Source organism: Sorex araneus, chromosome X, assembly GCF_027595985.1.
Source record: "Sorex araneus isolate mSorAra2 chromosome X, mSorAra2.pri, whole genome shotgun sequence".
NCBI classification, from domain to species: domain Eukaryota; kingdom Metazoa; phylum Chordata; class Mammalia; order Eulipotyphla; family Soricidae; genus Sorex; species Sorex araneus.
In genome coordinates this window covers 8,274,809-8,301,879 of record NC_073313.1, presented here as the reverse complement: position 1 = coordinate 8,301,879, position 27,071 = coordinate 8,274,809, and positions in this window count along the sequence as shown.

Genomic DNA, 27,071 nt, shown 5'->3' with positions numbered 1-27,071 from the left:
AATGGATGGCTCTATGGACAGTGTCAGAGGACTGTTAGCGTTTTGATGTGGTATGGTAATGTGTAGTAAAATAAGCACGTGCTTATTTGAGCTCTATGTTTAAATTGATAGAAAAATTATGTTTAAACATAGGGTGGTATGTGGTATGCTAACATTGCACTTCTAAAATATAAACTTTGAATTCACATAACCATTAATAGTTCAAACACAAAATGACAAATGAATCTTCACCTTGAGAGATTACCAAGCGGCTACTGACCAAACCTCACTCCACTTTCACAGGGAAGACTCAAAAAAGAAACATGGCCAAATATTAGTCAGAACTTCCTCTTCTGATATACACAATATTTAATATTCCTCTTTTGATATACACAATATATAATACTATATTAAAATGCATGCAGCTTACAACAAAGGACAGAAATAATCTACTATCAAAATTAAAAAAATACAGTACGTATATCCAGACCAAAAGCAACGTAGATGTTGGATTTATCAAACAGGGTATTTACCATAATTAAGACACTCTGGTTCACATCTGTGTCTTAGAGTAATGATAACATATCCTTTCACGCTCAGCAGTCCTGGTTTTGGATAAAAATGAACATCCTACTTGAAAAGACTTCAGGTATCTTATCTCCTTTAAAGTCCAAGTATTATGGTCAAGAAATTATCTTTCTTTCCCCAGATGATAAAACCAGCCTTCAGATTTGCTATTAACATATAAAACATTTGACTTAAAGTCTAAACTTTACTCATTTTCAGCATCACGGAGTCATATAATTCTTAGATCATGTATTGTTCTATCAATTTAAACATAGAACTCAACTAAACAAGTGTTTTTTTTAAACATAATTTGTGTAATTTCCTGAAAATCTTCTTGGCAATGGTTTTCTTCACAAAAATACTCAGTTAGTAGAGAATAGGTTTTTCTGCCATACCTCCTATATAAATCAAGCCTTTGTTCAAGATTTTCTTATCAATCTTTCTTAATATTTTTTACTTTAGTTTCATATGTAAAAATTCTCCTTTTCACCTACTGGATGGGAATCACCATCAAAGCATAAATAATTTTGGCTTCTAAATTAAAAATAATTTCAAACTAAAGTTATAAACTTAATTAGAAAGCAACAGAAAATAAAATATCTTATTTGGAGGCATATATATAAATATTAAGAGTTAATAAGTGAAAGCAACCAACCCAGAACAAATAAAAGAAAATTTCTTTATTTTTTTCTTTTTAGTCACAGGAGTGAATATTTTTTGCTTTTATTTATATCTATGCAAGTGACATGTTCAGTTTGCACTCAAAATTATTAGGATTTGTCATAATGTAATCAGTACTCAGAAATTAGGAAGAAAAACGTTGTTTAAAAATCACCAGCAGATGTGTTTTTGAAGAAGCAGTCAATTTTCTGCAATTATGGCAGTGACTTTTCTGAAAAGCAAGATGAAATTCATCAAATGTTTTCTGCTTTTTACCCTGTGTTAAATTCGTATAGGAGTCATTAGAGTGAGTAGGTTGAACAGGAAATAAACTCTAAGTAGCTTTCTAGAAGCATTCTAATTTCTATTGTCAGTGTAATTTTTTAACTTATAAAGTAACAGGAAATAAAATGCAAGCATATTATGTGATTTCTCCATATAGCTGATGTTAATTACTAGTGATTATAAGCAAGCAAAAATTTTCCCTTTTGTTTCTCCATACAGCCATGTTATTAAACATCATATTGAATTTAGCTATGCTTTTTTAAATAAAATTTGCTGTGTTGTTAAAAAAAAAAGTAGGTGACATGTTTTTCACAATGCCTTACTGTTCTCACAATGCTCCACCAGGAACCAGCCTACCATTTGAATGTCTGGTGTGTGTAAACGGGACCGGGACAAGCCAACAATGCAAACAGTTGGGTCATGACTAACCGTTAAGTAAGACATCCATGTTTGTCCAAATGATATCCACACTATCCTCCTTTCATACTCGGGACAATAACCGGGTGGGCTGAATCTAGTTGTCAATAAATACAAATAGGGTGAACTCGTATTATTCAACAGGAGGGACCCCAACACAGGTGTAAACAACACTTCCAGCCGACTGCTGTGCACCCTTCAGCAGCATCTCAGGCCTGGAGTCCCTGCCTGGCCCCCAGCTACCCAGATGCGCCCCGAGGCTCCATCGCGCCACGTTCCCGTCGGGCCTCACCCACACCCCGACCGCCCCGGGGAGGCTCCGATTCTGCGGGACCCCGTGCCCGGGCGCTCCGTGGACGCGCCCAAGCCTTGGCGCCCTCCGCTCCATGCGCCCGACGGTCCCATGTGTGCATGTGGTGGGGGGGGCGCAGGTGGTTCGAGCGTGCGGGATCCCCGAGCCCCGAGTTCTGAGGTCACGGGCCACGTCACTAAGGGTATCCCGGAAGGAACGCTGGTTCCTAGGGACGCGCCGCACCGGCACACTCCCGCTCGCCGCTAGTCGACAGTTCAGGAGTGAATTCCTGCGACAGAGGAGGCCCGGCTTGCTGGCCAGCGCCTGGCGCTGTCCACTGGCTGTTCCGCCGCAGACCCGCACCCGCCCACACCTTGATCACCCCTTTCCGACCGCTCCAGCCCACGCTGAGTGTCCGCGGGAGGGACAGACACCCGGTGCGCGGGGATGTGGACCTCAGGATACAGAGAGGGGGGACCAGGGGTCAGGGAAACAGGGTAAGCTGGAGGGAGGGAGGCCTAAGGGGGCGTGGCAGCCCCAGGGGAGGGGACATGGTAACCCCAGGACAGAACGAGGTGGACCCAAAGCATCTCAGAACCGAAAGAGATCCCAGAGAGTGTCCCGTACATTTCCTTCTATGCTTTGGTTCACTGAGTATCTCTGGGGGCAGTGGCGGGTACCGCCCAAACCCCGCCCCAAATCCTAAGAGGGATTCCAAGGGACCCTGCTTCAAGGACGCGTGTCTTACAAACGCGCATCCCATGGGCGCACACCACATTGCTCGGAGGATGCCAACCGTGCGCAGAGGAGGCCGCAGAGCGCGAGGGTACAAAGTTACGAGTGGGGCGGGGGCGGGGAGGCGAAGGCCCGGCACGTGCAGGACCAACGGGTCGAAGCCTGACCCGGTACCAGGCTAGTGAGGCTCCCGGGGAGGCTTTGATTCTGCGGGAACCCGCGCCAGACGCTCCATGGAGGCGCCCAAGCTTTTGCGCCTTTGGCTCCGTGCACCTGACGGTCCCATGTGCGCACATGGGGGGGTGCGCGGGGAGGTTCCAGCGTGTAGGACCCCCGAGGCCCAAGTTTTGACGTCACGTGTCATGTCGCTGAGGGTATCCCAGAAGGAACGCTGGGTCCTAGGGAGGCGCCGGTCTGGCACACTCCCGATCGGACGCTAGTCGCCAACAGGGGACCTCAATTCCTGTGACAGACGAGGGCTAGGTCGCTGCCCAGCGCCTGGCGCTGCCCGCTGCTGTTTCGCCAAGGACCTGCACCAGCCCACAGCTTGGTCATCCCTTTCCGACCCCTCCAGCCCACAGTGAGTGCACGTGGCGGGGTCACGGGGGCAGAGACCTGGGGCAGAGATGGGGGACCAAGGGTCAGGGAAACGGGGCCAGCCAGAGCTAGGAAGGTCTCAGGGGAGGGGGCGTGGCAGCCCAGGACAGAAGGAGGGAGACCCTCAGGGAGGAGGGTGGGGAGCCACAAGGGAGGAGGGTGGGGAGCCCCAAGGAAAATCATGGGACTCCCCAGGGAGGAGAAGGGGAACAGCTAAGGAGAGTGGAGAGACTCTAGGCAGGAGGTTGGGAAACAGCTACCGATGAGGGTGGGAGTCCAGAGGGAGGAGTGCAGGGAGCCTCTAGGGAGCAGGGTGGGAATAACCAGATAGGAGGTGTCTTCTGGGCTGACAGCACTTGCCTTGTATGATCCAGACTCACCCCCGGGCTCCGGAGATGGGCCCCCAGACACACCAGGAGGGACCCCTGAGATCGACCTGGAGTCAGCCCTGGGCACCATGGTGTGGCCCCGAACCCGACCAAACAAGAAAATATGTTTGTGTGACCACGGGGACCCCAAAGGTGGAGGAAGGGACCCCACTGCTTGGAGGGGCTGTGGGTCTCTGGGCTGCCAGGGTCTGAGTGTGGCCTGTGATCTACAGAGCCCTGACCTGGGATGACACGGAGACCCTCCGACGTGCGATTCCACCAGGACCTGGGGACGCTGCGACCATCCCAGGCGTCATGCACATGGTGCTACTGTGGGCCCAGCTACCCGGGGCAGCCACAGGCCCACGCCCATTATCCCTACAACCCAGGGCCGTATCTCCACTGCCTGCCAACTTACTACCAACAGCCGGGGCCCAGTGTCCAGCCCACGGGGTCCTATGGGCAGGGGGCTGGCTCCTATAGCCAGCCAGGCCCGCACTCTGCCCAGGGATACTATGGCCAGCGGGCTCGCCCCCAAGGCCCACTGTTAGTCCCCTCTGACGATCAGGGATGGCCCATTCGCCACCCTAATGACTGGTGCGAGGCCGTGGTCTACTGTCCACGGAAAGCCCCTTGCTTCCAGGGGGGCACGCCTCACTGCCAGGCCTTGATAGGCCAGAAAACACCTCTTGGCCAGGCGGTGGCCACCGCCCCAGCCCAACACGGGGCCGCAGAGACCCAGAAGGAGGCCCCAGCGCCTCAGAAGGAGGCCCCAGCACCTAAGAAGGAGGCCCCAGCACCCAAGAAGGAGGCCCCTGCACCACAGAAGGAGGCCCCAGAGCCCCAGAAGGAGGCCCCAGCACCCAAGAAGGAGGCCCCAGCACCCAAGAAGGAGGCCCCTCCGCCTCCGCCCCCGGCGGCAGTGCCCGCCCCAGCTGCACCTGCAGCCGCAGGGGGCCCGACAGCCCCTGACCATGGTCACGCTGTGTCCACCAAGGACACGCAGGCCCCTAATAGTGACGTAGAGTCCATGGAAACAGAGTCCTGTGGGAGTAGTGTTCAGTCTATGGACACCGAATCCCAAGGGGAACCATTGAGCGATATGGAAGTAGATCCGCCCAGTGTCCCCGGGACCCAGCCACGTGCCACGCTGGCTGCACCCCAGGGCCAGACCACCCACGTCCAGGCCCCAGGGACATCGAATCAGTCCAAAAAGAGGAAATGGAACGGCCTTACAAAGCTGCAAGGCCCGCAACGCAAGAGGCACCAGCCGGGCGCTGGACCGGGGCCAAGTGGCACCCAGGGCACCCATGTGCCAGTGCCAGCGTTTCAGTTTGCGCTGCCGCGGCAGCTCGGGCCTCCCAACATGCGGGGGGTAAGTGGCACCCAGGGTGGGGCTCTGTCCGTGCCAGCCTTCCAGTTTGCACCCCCAAGGCAGCTCGTGCCTCCCAAAGTGCCGGGGCCACGTGGTACCCAGGGTGCACCTGTGCCTGCACCCGCCACCCAGATCCCACAGGTGCCGCACCCTGTGCCGCCCTTTGTGCCCGCACCCCAGCAGGGCTTGAAAAGTGGTGCCACCCAGCGGGGGTGGCACCAGCGGCCACTTGTGGCTCCTGCAACTCTGAGGCTGCCTGTGCCAGCACCCCAACAGGGCTCAACCAGTGGTGCCCCCCAGAAAGGGTGGTACAAGCAGCCACTTGTGGCTCCTCCCCACCAGGTCCCACCTGTGTGGCACCGTAGGTTCCCCTATGTGCCCGCACCCCAGCAGGGCCTGGCCAGTGCCACGGGGCGAGCGTGGCACCAGAATGCACCTCAGTCGTGCCAACCAGGTCCCACGTGCGTGGCACCGTATGCCCTCATATGTGACCGCAAACCAGCAGGGCAAAAGCATCAGGGCCAGCCTGCGGGCAGGGCACCAGCATTCACTGGTCAATCGTGCCAACCAGGTCCCACCTGCATGGCAGCGTGTGCCCGCACATTTGCCCGCACCCCAGCAGGGCTCGAGCAGTGGTGCCACCCGGCGGGCATGGCGCCGACGGTCAGTTGTTGCCCCCTATGGGCAGCAGGGTCAGGGCGCCCCAGCCCGGAAATTGAAGCGCTAGGGGGCGCTGGGCACAGGGGCTGCTGCCCCATGGGGCCCTCTGACCTGAGGCCTCAAGGTCAGACACCCCCCTCAGACACCCTGGGGACCCCCAATCTAACAGGGCTCTCAGCACTCCCATTACCATACAGAATGTTCCAGAATGGTCTCGCCATGACCATCTAGTACACGGCCCTGCTGCCCACCATGGACATGTGCTTTGCCCGATACCATCCGGGCCCGCACCACACCCTCCCCACCCTTCCTCCCGCTGTCCCTTAGTTTTCTCCCTGAGTCACATGGACTTTACCTTGGTACGACACTGTCCTCAGAAGGGTACCTGGACTATGTCATCATCAGTAAGAACAATAGCTGACGACACTCAGTCACCTTTGATCAATTTTTGATTGTGTATAATTCACAGGATGAAATATGTTCGCCTATAGTTTAACTTAGAAAATATGATAGCAGATTGTCTGTGATATAATAAAGTTGTTGCAACCTGCCTGGCCTTGCACTGTGCTTTTCTCTCCGAGCAGGTAAGCGGGCATCGCCCCGTTTGGGTGAGGGAGGGCAGGGAGGGGCCAGGTGCTCTGCAGTGCTCCCCATGCTGACGCGCTGAGATCTCGGCACGGCTCCCCTGTCCTCCATGCTGAGGGCCCTTGACAATCGGTGAGACCCTCAGTTCCACTCAGCCCTGTCCCAGGCCAGGCCCCTCCCAAATCTGAAGCACTGCCGGGCCCTCTAGTCAAGCAGCAGAACGGTTGCTGACCAGGGTCAGAGATGGGGCTGGGGTCTCAGCGGAGGTAGCTGCATGGCAGAGACAGCCCTGGGCTCGCTCCTCGGGAGGCCAAACTCCAAACACCACCAACACTGGGATGGAGACATAGGGGCTGGCCGGAGCCAGAGGACAGTGGTGGGCATTGGCCTGGCACAAGGCCCTCCGGGCTCCATCCGCGGCATCCCGTACCTGCCCCAGCCCCCAGGAGTAACTCCCGAGAACAGAGAGAGAGGTGACACTGAGCGGCACCGGGGCTGGTGCAAAGTTGAAAGTTCATCGATCAGCTCATACGGGAGGAGTGGGGGGAGGGATCAGTAGCTGTTTTAAAGCCTCTAGGCTGCAGACAGCGGACCCCAGGGCCGCCCGCCTCTCCCCGAGGATGGCACAGATCATTGCCCGAAGTCAGCAGCCCGAGAAGCGCGGCCATTCCCACCCACGCTGTGGGCACCGGGCTGACTGGGATCCGGGGGTCGGGGGCAGGAGTCGGTGTTGAGACATCAGACCCAGGGGCTGGGAGGGACTCAAGGGGGTGACTGTGAGCATGGCACAGCCACGGCTCAACCTGACCCCGACGGAACCTGAGTGTCACCTGCAGACTGGACACTCGCCACCTTCTGAAGCAGCCGGCTCCTCCGGGAAAAGCGTCCAGTGGGCCTCGGTCCTGCTCTCCGGGACCCGGCAGGGACACGGCTCTTAGGTGGGCTCACACAGGAAGGGACATGGGTCAGACATTGGGTCACACGAGTAGGGTCACGGGGGCTCTGAGATAGGTCAACAGGCAGGAACACAGGACTTTGAGGTGGGGTCACACAGGTAGGAACACAGGACTTTGAGGTGGGGTCACACAGGCAGGAACACAAACTCTGAGGTGGGGTCACACAGGCAGAAACATGGGCTCTGTCATGGGGTCACACTATTAGAGACTTGGAGTTCTGAGTAGGAATCACACAGGTAGAGACATGGGCTCTGAGGTGGGGTCACACAGGCACTAACACAGGACTCTGAGGTGGGGTCACACAAATAGGGACACAGGACTCTTAGATGAGGTGACACATGTAGGAACACAGTACTTATGTGGGGTCACACTGGCAGGGACAGAGGGCTCTGAGGTGGGGTCACATTGGTAGGTAAACAGGACTGAGGTGGGGTCACACAGGCAAGGACACGGAATCTGAGGTGGGTCACATGTCCAGGGACACAGGACTCTGAGTTGGGGTCACACAGCAGGGACAAAGGACCCTCAGGTGGGGTCACACGGGCAGGGACACAACTCTGAAGTGGGATCACACATGTACAGACATGGGACTCAGGTGGAATCAGAAAGACAGGCACAGGGCTCTGAGGTGGGGTCACACAAACAGGATCACAGAATTCTGAGTTGGGGTCAACACAGGCAGGGACACAGGACTCTGAGGTTAGGTCACAGAAGAGGTGAGGTCACATAAGCTGGGACATGGGAATGTGAGGTGGGGTCCTTTGGATAGGGCAGAACGGTTCACTATGTGTTGCAACAAATTGGGAAGGTCTTCTCAGGGTCACACAAGTAGAAACAAGGGCACTGAGGTGGATCACACAAGCAGGGACAGCTCTCTGAGGTGGGTCTCATGGACAGAGATGGAGTTCTCTGTGGAGTCCCACAGGCAGAGAAGGGGCTCTGAGGTGGCGTCACACAGCAGCTGTGAAGAAGCTCTGAAGAGGCTGGGACAGGAATCTGTGAGCAGAGGTCACACAGGGAGGGCAAGGGCTGTCAGCTGAGGTCACACAGGGACCACAGGGGCTGTGAGCTGAGGTCACAGAGGCAGAGATGAGGCTGTGAGGGGAGATCACATGAGTAGAGACACGAGGCCCTCTGGTGAATCAAATAGTGAGGGAGAGGGGCCCTGACTTGAGGTCATAAACAGATACAAGGTCCCTGATGTGACGTCATGATGACCAGAAGCTGGGCTCCTTGAGGTGAGTCCCACAGGTCGGGATAGGGTTGTCAGGGTGAGTCACACACAAAGGTACAGAGCACCTGAGGTGAGGTCACACGGGCAGGTACAGGGGCCCCTGAGGTGAGGTCACACAGGCATGTATAGGGGACCCTGAGTTGAGGTCACACAGTCAGGATTAGGGGTCGCTGCGGTGAGGTCACACAGGCATGAATAGGGGACCCTGAGGTGAGGTCACACAGGCAGGTACCTAGCACCTGAGGTGAGGTCACACAGGCAAATATAAGGGTCCCTGATGTGAGGTCACACAGGCAGGTATAGGGGTCCTTGAGGTGAGGTCACACAGGCAGGTACAGAGCACCTGAGGTGAGGTCACACAGACAGGTATAGGAGTCCCTGAGGTGAGGTCACACAGGCAGTATAGGGGTCCCTAAGGAGAGTCACGCAGGCTGGTCTAGGGGTCCCTGAGTTGAGTCGCACAGGCACATACAGGGCTTCCTGAGGTGAATCACACTGCAAGGATGGGTGTCCCTGAGGTGATTTGCGCAGGCTGGTAGAGGGGTACTGGCATTTCGCACCCTCAGGCAGTGAGCTCTCTTTCCCTTTACATCCAGGACCACATGACCCCACGTGTAGAACACAAACCAGAAACCTTCCATGCTCCCATTTGGTTGTGTTTTAGAGGTTGGACCCTCATCCAACAAATTTCACAGATGTCAAATGAAGCTGGCCAGATGTTCACACAAACAAAACCCATTTTCCTCACCTCTAAATTTGGCTCTGAATACACCCAGAAATGGAGGAAGAATTAGTAGCTGTAGCCCTCCTATTACCCAGACCCCCACTGAGATCAAAGCAGCATGCAAGGCCCCAAGATAGGCCCCAAATCATCCTGTTGCCACACTTAGCCCAGAGACCAAATGGGAAACAAGCGTCCAGGGACCGAGTTATCACAGCCAGGGCGGAAGGGCAAGTATCCTGAGAGTCGCTGCTTCACAGAGACGTGCTGGGGAAGGAAACGGGGACCCCAGTCTCTGCGAGGGGCAGCGCACAGCTCACACGTGAAAGGGCTTAGTCAGGAAGCAGGGACCTGAATTCACCCACAGAACTACAGGAGGGCATTTGAGAAAAGTGTACACATATGTAAGAAAGGGAGCAGGGGAGGATTTGCCAGACGCAGATGCAAAGTGCTCTGTCCACGGCTGGCTGGTGTATGGTCATCCACGGGACACGACTCACTGCCAGTCCCATGTACAAGTCACTGGCGTTATTCCCATCCTGCCTTCACAGAGAAGGAAGAAGCTCAAAGACAACAGCCACAGGCAGAGGCTGAAAGGAGAGGACAGAGCAGACAACGGTCATGCAGAGTCTTCCTTCCTCTGCCAGACATTGTTTCATTTTGACCAGCTCGAATAATCATATTTTTCACTTTCAGAAATGAACGGGGACTGAGGTGAGATTTTTCTGACCAATGTCACCCATTCTTTCACTCAGAACATCTTCCCAGGATAGTGAAGAGCACGCAGTAAAGGAGCGAAACCATCTGGTTTTGAGCACATGGAAAGAGCCATTTCTGGACAGAAGAATGCACTGGAATAGTTGGGATTGAGTTTGGTTTTCAGTATATGAGTGTCACGGCATAGCTAAGAGATTCACAGAGGACCACAGAGAATCCCGCCTGGAATCTATCTTGCTAGAGCTGGGAAGCTAAGAATGATTCTGACTTAAAAAAATTATTAGTGAATCACCATGAGATACGGTTACAAACTTATGAACTTTCTTGTTTGCATTTCAGTCATACAGTGATCATTTGCCCATCCCTCCCCAGTACCCATTCTCCTCCACCAATGATCCCTGTATCCCTCCCATAACCCAACCCCTTCTCCCACTACCCCACCCTGGCTCTATGGCAGGGCATTCCCTTTTGTTCTCTCTCCTTTTGGGTGTTGTAGTTTGCAATAGAGGTAATGAGTGGCCATCATGTTCGGCCTTTAAAAAGGCTACTAGTCTATTCCAACTTTTTAAGAGTTGGGGGGGTAAGTAGATTTTATGATAGGAACATGATGTAATGGTCCCATGTCAGTGGCCATTAAAAGGTTCCTTACAATGATGGAAAGGCTTATATGTTCTCTATCACTGACTCAGGGAGAGCTGGGGATCCGATGGGTTACAGGAAAATATCCATCTCAGGCCTTGGAGAGAAATTGCCAGCTGGCCCCTCATTTAGAGGGCCGTGCTAATGGAAAGTCAAAGGGACAAGGAGCCCCACTCAGAAAAGGGCTCTCTGTGGGCAACTATCCTTCATGAAAAGAACCCACCGCTGGCTGCAAGCTCTGTAAACTGCATTTGTTGGCATAAACTGAATGTAAAATCTGATGCCATTTTGAAGGTAGAATATCGAATATCGTGTGTGTGTGTGTGTATGTGTATTTTGTTGGAGACTTGGGCAAACACATAACATAGTCCAATTTACACAGGATGCTTAGTATATGGGTGTGGTATCTGGAATATGTGCATTAGAAAAGGCATGAATTTTTTAAAAATCAAATTACTTGGCTGGAGTGAGAGTACAGCAGGTGGAACACTTGCCTTGCATGTGGCCGACCCGGGTTCTATCCCCAGCATCCACAGAGTCTCCTGGGCACTGCTAGGAATAATTTCTGAGTGCAGAGTCAGGAATGACCACTATCACCAGGGGTGGCCTCAAAATCAAATGCAACTAGAATTCCTCTGCAGATATAGCCCCTGCTCTGAAAACCTCAGTTCCAGTGTAGAGTCTAGTACAGCACACGGCCATCTGCCTTCCACACACTGACCCCCGGCAACCCACAGACTCCCCAGAACCCCACCAGGAGCGAGTCCCACGCACAGAGCCAGGAGTCGGCCCCGAGCACTGCTGAGTGTGGCCACAAAAGAGACCAACCCAGCTGCATCGAGGAGGAGGCTAGGGCATGGCAACAGGGTGGTGGCTGGGAGGCAACCAGTGGGACAAGGGGCCCTGGGACAGAAACAGGTGCCAACCCTGGCTAGAGTGAGAGACTCTGCATGATCACTGCGGATGTGACCCCACATGTATGTGACAGCACAGCACCGTCTCCACAGCTGACCCCAGGGCTCACAATGCACATGCTCCCAGGCGGGCCAGAGCAGCAGCCAGGACTCTGTCCACCCCCTCCACCCTCCCTCTCTCTCTCTCACTTCCTCTCCCTCTCTAACTCTGTCTCTCCTCTCTTTCCTCTCTCTCCTTTCTCTCCCCCCTCTCTCCTCTCTGCTCCCATCTCTCCCTTCTCTCTCTTTCCTCTCACTCTTCTCTCTCTCCGCCCCACAACCCATTATTCCACACTTGTGGGAAATGCATGCAGTGTGAGGTCATGTACCTTAGAACACTGCTTGTGATTCTGGCACCACACCAAGGAGCTGTTGTTCTGCAAGAAAAAACAAACATGGGCTCAGCACACCATCCACCTGTGAAACACGGGGTCAGGCCACCACCGCCCCGGGAACACAGTGTCAAGACACCCCCCGCCCTGTTGCAGACAGAGGTCCAGCACACCATCGGCCTCGGTGGTTACCCCACATATAATTGCGGGACTTAATCTTTTCCGCACATTAGCAGTCTGGGGCTCCTGTCTCCGGAAGCCAGGCCGGCCCCTTGCAGCAGCAGGTGAGCAGGTGGGGAGGCCCCAGGGCTCACGGGCAGCTGACAATGGCTCAAGCCTCAGCCATGAACTGAAATGCTACCCTAGATGTGGACTGGGCGACACAGGCAGCCTGGACACACTCGAGGAGGAAAGTGGGCACTGTCGGGAGAAAGTAGAAACTCGGGGAGTGAAGTGGACACTTGGGGAGGGAAGTGGAAACTAATGGAGGGAAGTGGGCACTGAGAAAGAGTAGTGGACACTAAGGGATGGTATTGGACAGCAGAGAGGGAAGTGGACACTCGGGGAGGGAGGTGGACACTAGGGGAGGGTAGTGAAGCTCGGGGAGAAGAGTGGCCATCGGGGAGGGAAGTGGGCAATGGGAGAGGATCGTGGACACTAAGGGATGGAAGTAAATACCAAGGATGGAAAAGGACACTGGGAGATGGAACTGAATACCACGAGTGGAAGTGGACACCTATAAAGGCAAGTTGCCATAGAGGAGGGATGTGGACACTTTGAGATGGAAGTGGGCACTGTGGGAGGGAAGTGGAAGCTGAGTAGGGAAGTGGACACCAGGCAGAAAAGTGGACACCAGTGAGGGACGTGGATACTGTAGGAGAGAAGCTGACACTATGGATCGGAAGTGGACACCAGAAAAGGGAAGTAGACGCTCGGGAAATGGACAACAGGGAGGGCATGGACACCAGGGAGGGAAGTGGACACGTGGGCAGTGGGCACTGGGGGAGTGGACCCTGGTGGCAGTGCCAGAACAGTGCGTATCTAAAGGTCAAGTAGGAGTGACCGAGTCACGGTTCCTGTGGCTAGAATGTCTACACTGGCAAACAGCAGCACAGGCTCCTTCTTTCTTGGCTTGGGGCCACGGCCAGCAGAGCTCAGAGAACCCTCAGGTCTGGGGGCTAACACCCAGGGGGTCCTGCAACAAAGCATGTGCTCCAACACTTCACTTTCTCCCCAATGCCACGGAAGCCTTTTAAAAATTTTTATACGAGACTTCGAGATATAATTCACAAACAGAATCTCATTCGTCACAAGTGTCTGGGGATTTATTTTTTTAGCTGCACCAACTTCTGTGGTTTCTGGCATTGGGGCCACATGTGGCAGTGCTTCCTCGTGGGCCTCTGACCCAGGATGATGCATGGCGGGGTTCAGGGCACCCTACAGGGTGCCGGGGATAGAAGCCAGGTTGGCCATGCAAAGCGAGAGCCTTATCCTGGGTTATCTCTCCAGCCCCACTGATATGGCTTAAAACATCTTCACCCACTCAGGAAGAAATGATGCCCCCAAGCTCCCCTCAGAATGGTGCCCCTAGCTGCCCCAGCTCCCCCAGAAATGATGCCCCAGCTGCTCCCAGCTCCCCTCGCAGCTCCCTGCCAGGACCCATCCTCCTGTGCAGGACCCTCTGCTCTGTGGGGAAGGGTAGGCCCGGAGGCCCAAGTTGCCCTTCTTGGCCAAGTCTGTGTTCCCGGTGCCCGGAGCGGTGCTAATCCCTGGCCTTCTTACTCTGGCTGCCACCAGACTCCGCTTCGCAGGTTCTGGAGACATTCCGTGGCATTACAGTTGTCCTTGGGAGTCACCCACGGTCATGTTCACAGAAAGCTTCTGAGATGTCCCAGACACAAGCATGGACAGGCCCAGAAGCAGAGATGCTCCCCCTGCCCGCCCCCCAAAAGTGCCTCTATTTACACCTGGCTTTGGGCTTTCCTGTTTGCCATAGAGAAAATCTCCCCCATCAAAGCTTCCCAGCCGCCCCTCCGCCCTTCTGCCTATGTCCACCGGTGTCTGACGTCTGATTTATCGCTATCAAGGGCTTCTAAGAACCATGGCTGGTGCCATGAGGGAGTCTGGGGTGGGGAGAAAGACAGGGGCATCCTCAGCTGAAGCCCCAGCCCTGGGACTCGGCCAGGTGTGCGCTGCTGCGCTGCCAGATGCTGCAGGGCTCCGTGAGCCCCGAGCGCTGGAAAGTCTCCGGGAAACCAGCCCGTTCGTCTCAGCGTCCTGCTAGGGGAGGTCTCGGCACTGGACAATAAGCCTTCACCTTAAGCCTCGCAACACAAGTGAAGTTGGGTGTTTGCTGTGGAGCCTGCTGCTGGCACCCCACCAGCTGAGATAAAGCCTCGACTCATCAGAGCAGAGACACCCTTGCCTCTCAGATCTGGGACATAACCCGCAGGCAGCACCAAGCACCAGGACTCTGGTAATTATGAAAGATTACATACTGTAAAGAAAGTAAACACATCATTCATTCATCAAGCCTCAAGTAAAGAAAACACATCATTCATGCTCAGGCAAGCCACCGGGAAGGGTAAAAATGATTGAGACGGGTTTCGTAGATACCTCAGCAGTTTGTAAAGTAACAGATTGGAAACACACCGTGTGTGTTTGTGTGTGAGTGTTCACTTACCCAGGTGTAGTGAGGGATGACCACACAAAGAGGAGTCAGTTCTGTGTTTACTCTGCATCTCCCAGAGACACTGGGGGTCGTGGAGCATCTGGAATAGCACCCAGACCCCCAAGCAGCCAGGACAGAGCAAAGCAGCCCTTGGCGCCTTCTCGCCAGCCCCTCCATGGGCGGCTGTGGAGATGCAACACCAAACACACAGAAGCTCCCTCCAAACCAACCTGAGCCCTAAACATTCTCGTCATTCCCGGAACAAAGACAGGACAAGCTGCATCTGACACTCAAGGGAGCATGTGTCTTCCTTGACATGTCTTTATGGGTTGTTTGTTTGGGCTGTGCTCAGGACTGATTCCTGTCTCTGTGCTCAGGGGACCAAGTGCCCTGCGTGCTGTAGTACCTTTCCACATACACCCCATGATGTGCTTTATGTCCAAAGATGTGGCGATTCATTTGCATCCTATTTTCTGTGTACTTGGAAATCCGGGAGTTCAGGTGACCTCAGTATTACCTAGAAGTGTTCTTTCCTATCATCATACACTCTTAAGTTTCTTGGGGGCCAAAGAGTTAGTGCAGTGGTCAGGGAACTCAGCTTACTGCATGAGATCTGAGTTCAATTTACCAGAACCTCATAAGGTCCCCGAGCCCAGCCAGCAATGTCTCCAGAGCACTGAGCCAGGAGTAAGTTCTGAGCACCACATGTGGTTCCAAAGCAAAACCCAAACTTAGAGATCCTACAGAACAAAATCCACACCTTGTCCTATCTGCTGAACAGAAACTGAACTCCCTGCTATAGTTCATCCATATGCATAACAGGGTTGGCACCTTCTCACCATGTACTCCATGTACTCATGGAGATGATTGAGTTCATCTAAAGGACATTTCCAGAACAACAATTGCGGATTATGTCAGCAGGGAAAACATGGTATTCTATTCACATTTTGCTATGATTTTTTTTTGACTAGGGCTATTCCATTCTCTGAGAGGGCATGTCATGAAGTCCGAATTCCTGCTTCTTCCTGTTCTTACTTAAAAAATGTGATGTCCCCATAAATAACTTCTCTGGGGGCACAGGCTTCTCCCGGGCATCCCCTAGAACAGTCTTGCAGCCCTCCCCTCCTCAGGAATCCAGTCGGTAACAGCTCTAGTCCAGCGATTTTCCCTGAATCGCATTACATGACTGGTCCATCTGAATTTTGATGCCTTGGCAAATGAGACAGCATCCCTGATTTTTGACCATCGATGGTGGTCAGAACTCTGGATTCCTTCTCTCACTTGAGTGAGACATGATATTCTCAGCATAGCTCTTTTGATTCCTATTTGGGATACCCTAATAGAATTCTCACCCTGTTTGCAAAGGGCCCAGGTCTCTGAGACATCTGTTAGTGCAGGAAGAACGGTGGAATCGAAAAGATGTGCCTGGAGTTGGAGGGTCTTCCTTCTCTTAACTATCTCTTCAATGCTCTTGAATGTATCCCACACTGCTCTCTTCCTCCTGCGCAGTTCTGGCACCAAGTCATTCCTCATGTTGATTTCTAGACCCAGGTACACAAAGCTGCTGCATTTAGAGAAGTTCATTCCATTGAGAGCAAATGGAGCTTCAGGGACCAGTTCGTTTTTCAAGAACATCGTCTTGTTAAGATTCAGCTGCAATCCGACCTTTCCACACTCGTGGTCGAAGTTGGCCAGGCTTTGTGCCGCTTGGCTAATGTTTGGCGTTATGAGAACGATGTCATCAGTGAAGCAGAGGTGGTGTAATTGGCGAACGCCTATCTTCACTAACATTCCTTCCCATTCCAGGTGTCGCATGATGTTCTCAAGGGTGGCACTGAAGAGTTTCGGTGAAATTGTATCACCCTGCCACACCCCTCTCTTTACATCAATGATCACTTCCTTATAGAAAGGTGAGATCCTGGTGGTGAATCCACAATACAGCTCGGGAAAGATTTTGATATACTGAGTGTGAACGCCCTGTTTAGCCAGGGCTTCGATGACCGCCTCAGTCTCAACAGAATTGAAGGCCTTCTTTAAGTCGATGAACTTAGACAGAGCAGCATCTTGAACTTTCGCGAAACTTCAATGAGTTTTGTCACTGTGTGGATATGGTCTATCATGCTGAATGCTCTTCAGAACCCGGCTTGCTCGCATGGTTGTCCTTCATCTACTGTTCTGCCTATTCTATTTAGGATGACACGAGTGAACAACTTGTAGACGACAGACAGCAGGCAGATTGGGCGATAGTTGCTGATGTCATGGATGTCTCCTTCCTTGTACAACAGAACGGTCCTACTTGTTTTCCACTGGGACGGAACCTTGCATTCAGACAGGTAGGGTGTGAAGAGTTGGGCCAGTGTATTTATGAGTACGGGCGGCAGATTCTTCAGGTGTTCAGGTCTAACATTGTCCGGACCAGGTGCTGCACGTGTCTTTACCAGCGAAATGGCCTGTCGGATTTCAGAAAAGAGAATGTTGGGAATGACATATCCATCCTGCGGAATTTGGTATGTGTGCAGGTGGACATGGCTGTTAAAAAGATCCGAGTAGAAGTCGTGAATAATTTTGTCTATTGCCTTTCTGGAGGATGTGATAGATCCACTGGGAAGTCGGAGGGCAGATATCTTGGTTTAGTAATTGGCGAAGGCAGGCGAGCATTGCGAATACTTTTCCTGCCTTCTGCTGCACTGGCCAACACTGCTGCTCTTCTCTCTTTGACGTCTTCCTTTATCGAATCTCTGCACAGCTTTGTGAGTTCAGACTTTAGCTTGTGGTTGCCTGAGGCTCATGCCAAACCACGTTGACGAATGAGCTGGAGAGTTTCTGAAGACAGGCGTCTGTTGGCGGCTTTCTCACTCTCGGCATTCTTCGCACAGACATGGAGGTGGTGAACCAGTCGAAAAATCTATGTAAATAATTATCATGTTCTCTTGTTTTGGGAAGGGTTATCGAGATAGCACAGTAGTAGGCCGTTCGCCTTTCACGCAGCCGAACCATGTTCAATTCCTCTGCCCCTCTCGGAGACCCTTGCAAGCTACCGAGAGTATCGCGCCTGCATGGCAGAGCCTGGCAAGCTACCCTTGGTGTATTGGATATGCCAAAAACAGTAACAATAAGTCTCACGATGAGAGATTTTACTGGTGCCCGCTCGAACAAATCGATAAGCAATGGGATGACAGTGACAGTGATTGATTTGGGGGGGTCCTTGGGGCCACGCCCAGCCATGACCAGCTGACTCCTGGCTCTGCACTCAGGTCTTACCTCCGCAGGGGCTCAGGGGACCATGCGGGGGCATAATAACCTTTACATATCATGAGGAGCCGTGCTCAGTCCTGTTTGATCTGATTTTGGCTGTGATTATGAGACTCCAAGGCCAAGAACTAAATAGGAGGGGCCTATGACACCGACTGGGCATTGGTGCTTGAACCTTGAGTCTGTTTCCACAGAAGGGAAGGGAGGTGCTGAGCCACCAGGCCCAGGGCCAGGGTGGTAGAGCGCACCACTGCCACCTGGTGGAAGAGGGGAGAGATGCTGCCAGCCGACCCCAAAACACAACATGGCCTCAGTAGCTGGGGGGAGGGTCAGGGGACAGAGAAGGGACCACCAGGACAAAGATGGCTGGAACTGATCACTCTGGACAAGAGCTGTATGCTGAAAGGAGATAAAGGGACAAACAGGATAACTCTCACTACCTGTTTGCAAACCATAATGACAAAGGGGAAGAGAGACAGAGACAGAGAAAGAGAAGGGAACTGCCAGCCATAGAGACAGGCTGGGGGGAGAGTGGTAGGACAGAAACTGGGGACATTGGTGGTGGGAAATGTACACTGGTGGAAGGACTGGCGTTGCAACACTGTATGACTGAAACCCAACTTAGTAACTGTATTTCAGGGTGCTTAAACAATTAAATAAATAACCAAGGGGGTCAGAGTGATAGAACAGCTGGTAGGATGTTTCCCTTTCAGTGGCAGACTCAGGTCTGATCGCAGCATGGCATCTTGTCACCCCTGCACTGCCAGCAGTAATTCCTGAGTGCAGAGCCAGGAGTACCCCCTGTGCACCGCCGGGTGTTCACCACCCAAAAAGCCAAAAAAAAAAACTATCCAGAGACAAAACTGAGGAACTTTGACCTCTGGACAAATAAATTCACTTAAAAAGGGAGTTGGAGGAGAAAATTCTTCTACTTATCTCATTAAACGCCTGACTTAAATATCTTTCAGATAAGCGTCATCGAAGTTCATGCCTGAATATGTCATTTCTGTGGTCTGGGTTAGACAGAACAACTGTCCGTGTTACCAAGCTACAGGAAGTGATTTGTTTCTGCTCTAGGGGGCCAAACCGACAATGCCTAGAAGAACTCCCATCTCAGTATTCCTCCTGCGGGGCCCCAGAGTCTCAAACTCTGAACTTTCAACATGCAAAGAAAGTACCGAACCTTGTGAGAGGTCTCCAGGGCCTAAAGGAACTTCCAGGTCTTCAGTTTTGAAGCTACATAGGAAGGTTTTGTTTTGTCACACACAGAGTCTTCCATTTGAAAGGCCCCATGCACGCCTGTGTCCACTGCAGTGCTTAGTCCAGACTTGGATAACACGCAAAAACCCAACTATGAAACAAGGGATTATGAAGCTGAGAGACATAGATAAATAATAAGGCCTGGGCTGCTCTAAGAATAAAATCATGCAGTCTGCAGACCGATTAATGGAACGATGAACATCACATATATTCCAGCCAGTCTGAGGAACAGGGACTTATACAGTAATCTCTCAAAGGCAGAACTTAAAGATAGGGAGAAAGAAAGGCCAAAGGCAACACCCAGGTTAAATAAGCCCAGTTCTTGGGGGAGGGTTGTGGGTACCCAGTGGCAGGTGTGTGTCAGGATGATGTGCACTGATACACCATTATGGGTCAACCACAGAAACTCAAGTCATCAAAGAGGAATTTAATTTGTTATGCAATCACCTGGGAGTAGGGTGGTACCTCTCCTCCATCCTCCCCTTCTTTTCTTCTTCCCTCCACCGCCTTCTCCTTAGCCTGTTTTCACCTTCCTTCTCCTCCAATTCTTTTGCTCTGTACCTCCAACTCCTCCTCTTGTTCTAATATCTTCATCTATTGTGCTCCTCCACCATCTCTGATTCAAACACTTTAGACTTTCCTCTCCATTCTGTCTCCTCTTCTACTTCTGCATCATCTTTTTCTCCTCCAAGGTCTCCCTCTCCCCACACCTCCCTGTGCTGCACAAATTCCATTCACAGATTCCAATTCCCATTCCCCCATCCACCTCTTCTTCTGATGTCCCCTTCATCTTCGTCTGACATATTTCTCCTCTCATTGTCCTACTCTTCTTTTCTTCTTCCCTCCTCCATCTCTGCCTTCGTTCTACATACCTCCAATTCCTCTTCTTCAGATGTTGTCCTTGTTCTATTTTCGACTTTAGCCTCCAGTCTCCTGCCCTTCAGTTCTTAAATTTCTTCACATCCTCAAACACATCCTCCTCCTCTTTTCTTTTTCCCACCACCAACTCTTCCATGTTTTCCCCCTCTTCCTTTTGGCTCCATGACTCCAATTCCACCTCCTGTTCTTTCTGCCTCCTTTCTATTTCACTATTCTGCCTCCACTGACTGCTGCCCTTCATTCTTCTACTTACTTACCTCTCATCCACGAACTCATCCTCTCCTTTTTTTTTCTTCTTTCCTCCATGACCATCTCCTACACCTGTTTTCTCCCTCCTACTATTCTAGCTCCTCCTTTTGGCTCCGTACCTCAAAATCCTCCTCTTCTGACATTGCCTTTTTCTCTTTTACACGACTTTGCCTCCATTGTCTCTTGCTCTTCAGTTCTTCTACTTACCTCTCGTTCTCAAACGCCTCATCCTCTTCTTTCTTCATTCCTCCGCCATCTCCTTCACTGTTGCTTTTCTTCCTCTCGGTCCTCCTCCTCCATGTCCTTGTATCTCCGTACCTCCTCACTCTCCTCGACAGGTTTTTACACTGCCATGCCTCCTCTGTGTCATATTCTTTGCTTCTACTTACCTCTATAAGAAATCCTTCTTCTTATCTTCTTCCCTCCATCACCCCGTCCTTCGACTGTTTGCTTTGCCTACTGTGCTCCTCCACGTTTCTGATTCACTTTTGTGTGTCCTCCCATTTCCATCTCCTGTTCGATTTTCGCAGTTTTTATCTCCTCCACGTACTCCCTCTCCCAAAACCTCCCTGTCCCTTCCCCTCACAAATACCATTCTCAAATTTGAATTCCCACTCTCCCATTCCACCTCTTCTTCTGATGTCTCCTTCATCTTCTGACATATTTCTCTTCTCGTCATCCTACCCTTCTTTCCACCACCACCTCCCCCTCCACTTGTTTATTCTTCCATCCTCCATCTCCACGTTCATTTTCCATAACTCCAATTCCTCTAGCTCTGACGTCGTCCTTGTTCCATTTTTGATTCCAGCCTCCAAGTCTCCTGCCCTTTAGTTCTCATTTCTTTTCATCCTCAAACTCCTCTTTTCTTCTTCCCGTCACCACCTCCTCCTCCGCTGCCTGTTTTCTCCCTCCTCCTTCTCGAGCTCCTCCTTTTGGCTTTGTGAATCCAATTCCACCTCCTGTTCCAACGTTGCCTCCTTTATTTTTCACCACCATGCCTCCACTCTCTGCTGCTCCTCATTCTTCTACTTACCTCTCACCCACGTACGCATTCTCCCAGGCATTCTTCTTTCCTCCACAACCTCCTAGTCCTCTTGTTTTCTCACTTCTCCACCCTGAACTCCTCCTTTCGGCTACATAAGTCCAAATCCTCCTCCTATTCTAAGGTCGTTCATTTTTATTTTATGTCAGACCGCCAGCATTGTCTCCTGCTCTTCAGTTCCTCTATTTACCTCTCATTCTCAAAGGCATCCTCCGCTTCTCACTTCGTTTCTCCACCAACTCCTGCACCACCGGTTTTCTTCCTCTCCAACCACCCCCTCGATCTTCGTTTGGCTCTGTTCGGCCTCGACCTCCTCTTACTTGACGAGATCTTTTTCATTACCTCCCCTCCCCTGTGTCGTCTTCTTTTCTACTACTTATGCCTCCACAAAATCATCCTCTTCTTGTCTTCCCTCCAGCACCCATTCCTTCACCTGTTTAGTCGTATATTATGCTCCTCTACCTTCTCCAGCTCAAACACTTTTATATTTCCATCATTTCCGTCTCTTCTACTTACATATCATCTTTTTCCCTCCAGTATCCCTCTCCCACACCTCCCAATCCCTCCCGCTCACAAATTCCATTCACAAATTTATATTCCGATTTCCCCATTCACCTCTTCTTCATCTTCTTCTGACATATATCTCCTCTCATTGTCCTACATTTCTTTTCTTCTTCCTGCCACCACCTCATCCTCTGCCTGTTTTCTTCCCTTCTCCTCCAACTCCGCATTCTTTCTCTGTGACAACCATTCCTTTTGTTCTGATATCATCCTTGCTCCATTTTGGACTCCAGCCTTCACAGTATCCTGCCTGTCAGTTTTCTTATTTCCCTCGACCTCGAGTACAACCTCCACTTCTTTTTTTTCCTCCAAAACCTCCTCCTCTGCCTGTTCTCTCCCTCCTCCTCCTCCAACTCCTCCTTGCGGCTCTGGACCTCCAATTCCACCTCCTGTTTGTTGGATATCATTGGTTTGTCCTTTCCTCCTTGCCACTAGGAGCTTAGATTTATCAGTCACACCCATCAAAGTGCTCCTGAGTCACTCCCATTCCTTTGTTTATCTGTAACGATTTCTACCAGTTTATCTGCTCTTCCCTTAATCAAACTCTGTTAATTGGTAAGGTCAGAACTTCCTAGGGCACTGAATATTATAACATTGCCTTTCTCTCCTCTTTATGCCTTTTGAATAATTTACTTTAAAGCTATGTCTTTTTTGTATAAACACAAGAAGACAATATTATGTTTTTGTAACTTGTGACTTAATTGGCCTCGAATATTATTCCCTCCCGGGCATCTGCTTTCTCCACTTAAGCCTCAGTTGCCCTCAGTTCCTAGCACCCCAAAGTAGGGTCCCCGATGTGGGACGGGAAGGATCCAGGGCAAGCGGTGAGTTATGTGCTACCCTGGCATCGAGATGGGCCTGGCCAAAGTGCCTAATTCTTAACTATAAGTTAAGAGCTTGATCATAGACGGATGCTGTCATGATCCAATAGTAATTATGAGACTGGGACCCTGCCAGGGATAGGAAAGACTGATCTGGCCTGAGCACTGTAGTCTGAGATTGAGATGGCCCCAGAAGAGCAATTCTATAAGCTTTAATGCATCTCTTATTGTGTCCATACAAAATAATTAATATTATGAATTCTTATATGTTTGCTGGCTGAGGAGAAGAGAAACACATTCATGGGATTCCGCCCTTGGGTGGATCCTCCTGCTGAAAGAGAATTAAGTCCTAGGAGAAGCATCCACTGAGGAAAAAGAACCTTAACCTATTGCTGACCACACCTATGTGTATGTCCCAACCCCCTCATGCTGTGGAGATTTAACTAGGCTATAAGAGTGGGTTGGGGGCCAGATCCACGGGGGCCAGATCCACAGATCGAGAGAGAGAGAGAGAGAATGAAGTAGGATGGGGGAGAAAGAAGCAGGAGGAGAATCAGAGGAGAATGGAGATGGACATGAAATAAACCGATCGAGCAACCAGTTTGGCCTTCTTCCTTCCTTCTCCTGCCTCGCCGCCTGCGCGCCCTTTCTTTTTATTTTTGTGTTTTACACACTGTTCTCTTGTTGCCTGCTTCATTTTCACCACTCTGCCTTCACTGTCTTCTGCTCTTCATTCTTCTACTTAGCTCTCATTCAAGATCTCATCCTTCCCCTTTAAGGTTCTTTCCTTCACCACATCACCTCTCCCCGTTTTTCCCTACTCTTGCTCCAACACCTTCTTTCGGTACCATACTGTTAAGTTGAAAGAAATTATATTGGATTAAATGGTTGGAAGTCCACTCCTGACTTTTGTAACCTCGCTTTGTTCTGCTTCTGTAAACATGCTTATGCCCCTGAACTGTATCTAACAATGTACTATGCCTGGGTCCTCTCACATACATCCTGACATCTGCCTGTTGGTTGGGCTGGGATTCACGTACATGACTAAAAGACAGGGACCTGCTCACAGAAGTAGTTGCTGAGAGCAAGGAGCCCAGATAGTGACTCCAGTCCCATGGCCCAGCAGATAGCGATTCTGGCTCAGCAGACAGCGATTTCGGCACAGCAGATAGTCATTCTGGCTGCCTCCATTGTCTCCTGCCGCCATTGTCTCCTGCCTCCATTGTCTCCTGCTCTTCATTTCTATTTACCATTCGTTCTCAAACGCATCCTCCACTTCTCTCGTTTTTCCTCCACAACCTACTCTACTACCAGCTTTCTTCCTCTGGTTCCTCCTCCTCCATCTTCTCGTGTGTGCTTTTTCCTTCTCTTTCCTTCTACTTACCACTCTATGAAATCATCCTCTCTTGTCTTCTTCCCACCATAACCCCATCCTTTGCCTGTTTGCTTCATCTACTGTGCAACTCCACCTTCTCTCAAACACTTGGTGTTTCCTCCATTTCCAACTGCTTTTCTACTTCTGCATTGTCTTTTTCTCCTCTAGGGTCTCCCTCTCCCCACACTTCCCTGACCCTCCCTCCAACAAAGTTCATTCAAAATTCAAATTTCCATCCCCCTCATTCAGCTCTTCTTCAAATGTCCCCTTCAAATACCTCTGACATATTTCTGCTCTCATTGTCCTACTCTTTTCTTCTTCCTTCACCTCCTCCTCCTCTGCCTACTTTGTCCCTCCTTCTCCACCTCCTCTATTCCGTTCTGTACCTCCAATGTTCCTCCACTTTGGAAGTCCTCTTATTCTCTTCTCAGCCACTCCCCTTCATTGTCTCCTTATCTAGGTTTTCTAATCAGCTCTTGTTCTCAAAGGCCTCATCGTCTTCGACCTTCACTCCAAGACCACTTCCTCCATTGCTGGTTTGCACCTCTCGGTCCTCCTCCTCCATGTTATACTGGGTCCATTCTGCCTCGACCTCCTCTTACTTGATGAGTTTTATTTCACTGACTCACCTCCTCTGTCACTCCTTTTCTGTTTTTACTTACCTCTCCACGAAATAATCCTCTTTTTCTCTTCTTCCCTCCATTACCCTGTCCTTCAGCTGTTTGCTCCTGCTACTGTGCGCCTCCACCTTCTCTGATTCAAAAATTTTTGTGTTTCCTCCATTTCCGTCTGCTCTTCTCCTTCTGCATCATCTCTTTCTCCTCCAGGATCTCATTCTACCCACTCTTCCCTGACCTTCCCCCTCTCAAATTCCATTCACAAATTCAAATTCCCATCCCATCAACAACTTCTTCAAATGTCCCATTCAAATACCTCTGATATATTTCTGCTCTCGTTTTTCTACTCCTTTTTTTCTATTTGCCTTTAGGGTCACACCCGGCAATACTCAGGGGTTACTCCTGGTTCTCTGCTCAGGAAATACTTCTGGCGGTGCTCAGGAGACCATATGGGATGCTGGGTACTGAAACAGGGATAGCTGCGTGCAAGGCAAACACCCTCCCCGCTGTGCTATTGTTACAGCCCCTCTACTCTTTTCTTCTTCCCTCCACCACCTCCTCCTCTGCATGCTTTATTTCTCCGTCTTCCCAACTTTCCATTCGGTTCTGTACCTCCAATCCTCCTCCTATTCGGATGTCGTTTTATTCTGTAATCCAACACTCCACTTAATTTTCTCCTGCAGTACAGTTTTACAAATCAGCTCTTGTTTTCAATGGCCTCTTCGTCTTCACACTCCATTCCTCTACTACCTCCTCTACTGCTGGTTTTCCCTTCTCAGTACTCCTCCTCCATGTTATTCTGGGTCCATTCTGCCTTGACCTCCTCTTACCTGAAGGGTTCTTTTTCACTGACTCACCTCCTCTGTGATTTGTTTTTTTGTAATTATGTGTCTATGAAATCATCCTCCTGTAGTCTTCTTCCCTCCATCACCCCGTCCTTTGGCCGTTTCCTTCCTCTACTATGATCCTCCAACTTCTAAGATTTCTACACTTTTGTGTTTCCTCCATTTCCATAATCTTCTACTTTCCACAATCGTTTCTCCTCCAGAGTCCCCTCTCCCCACACTTCTCTGGCCCTCCACCTCACAAATTCCATTCACAAATTCAAATTCCCATCCCCCATCCACCTCTTCTCTGATGTCCCCTTTATCTTCTTCTGACGTTTTTCTCCAAAAGTGGTACTGCCATCTTTTCTTCTGCCCGTCCCCATCTCTTCCACCACCTGTTTTCTTCTTCCGTCTTACTCCTCTATCTCCAACTTTTTCCTCTGTACCTCCAATTCCTACTGTTGTGACGTCATCCATGTTCAATTTTCAACTCGGCCTCCACAGTGACCTTCATTCAGTTCATGTCATTTCCTCAAGCCTTCAAAATCCTCCTCCTCTCTTTTCTTCTTCCCGCCACCACCTCCTCCTCCTTCTGTTTTCTCTTTATGACTCCTTCAACTCATCTCTTTGGAATCATAACTCCAATTCCACACTCTGTTCTCTTCTTGCCTCCTTTGTTTTGAATACTCTTCCTCCACTCTCTGCCTCTCTTTATCCTTCTACTTACCTTTCTTCATGCATTCATCCTCTCCTTCTTTTCTTTGTCCCCCCACCGCCTCCTTACAGCCTGTATTCTTCTTGCTCCTCCTCCTCCATCTCGGCCTTTGTTCTCCTTACCTGCAATTCCTCCTGTTCTGATGTCGACCTTGTTCCACTTTCAACTCCAGGTTCCAGTTTCCATGACTTTAGTTGTTCTCATTACCTCTCGTCTCCGAACTCCTCTTCTTCTTTTCTTCTCCCTCCACAACCTCCTCCACCGCCAGTTTTCTCATTCCTCCTCCAACTCCTTTTGGTTCCAAACCTCAAAATACTCCTCCTCTTCCAATATTGTCTTGTCTTTTACACCACTACGCCTCCATAGTAGTTCTCTTTTACTCCACTCCACCAAGAAATGCTCTTCAATTTTGCCACTTACCTCTCATTTTAAACGCATCCACCACTTCTCCCTTCTTTCCTCCACCACCCCTTTCACCTCCGGTTTTTTTCCTCTGGGTCCTCATGTTCCGCCTTCAGTCTCCGTATTTCCCTGTCCTTTACTTACATTAGACTCTTTTCACGGCCTCGCATCCTCTCTGTCCTCTTTTTCGCTTCTACTTACCTCTCCAGAAAATCATCATCTGCTTGTCGTCTTCTGTCCATCACCACATCCATCGCCAGTTTGTTTCGTCAAGTGTGATCCTCCACCTATTCGGATTGAAACACTTTTGGGTTTCCTCCATTTCCCT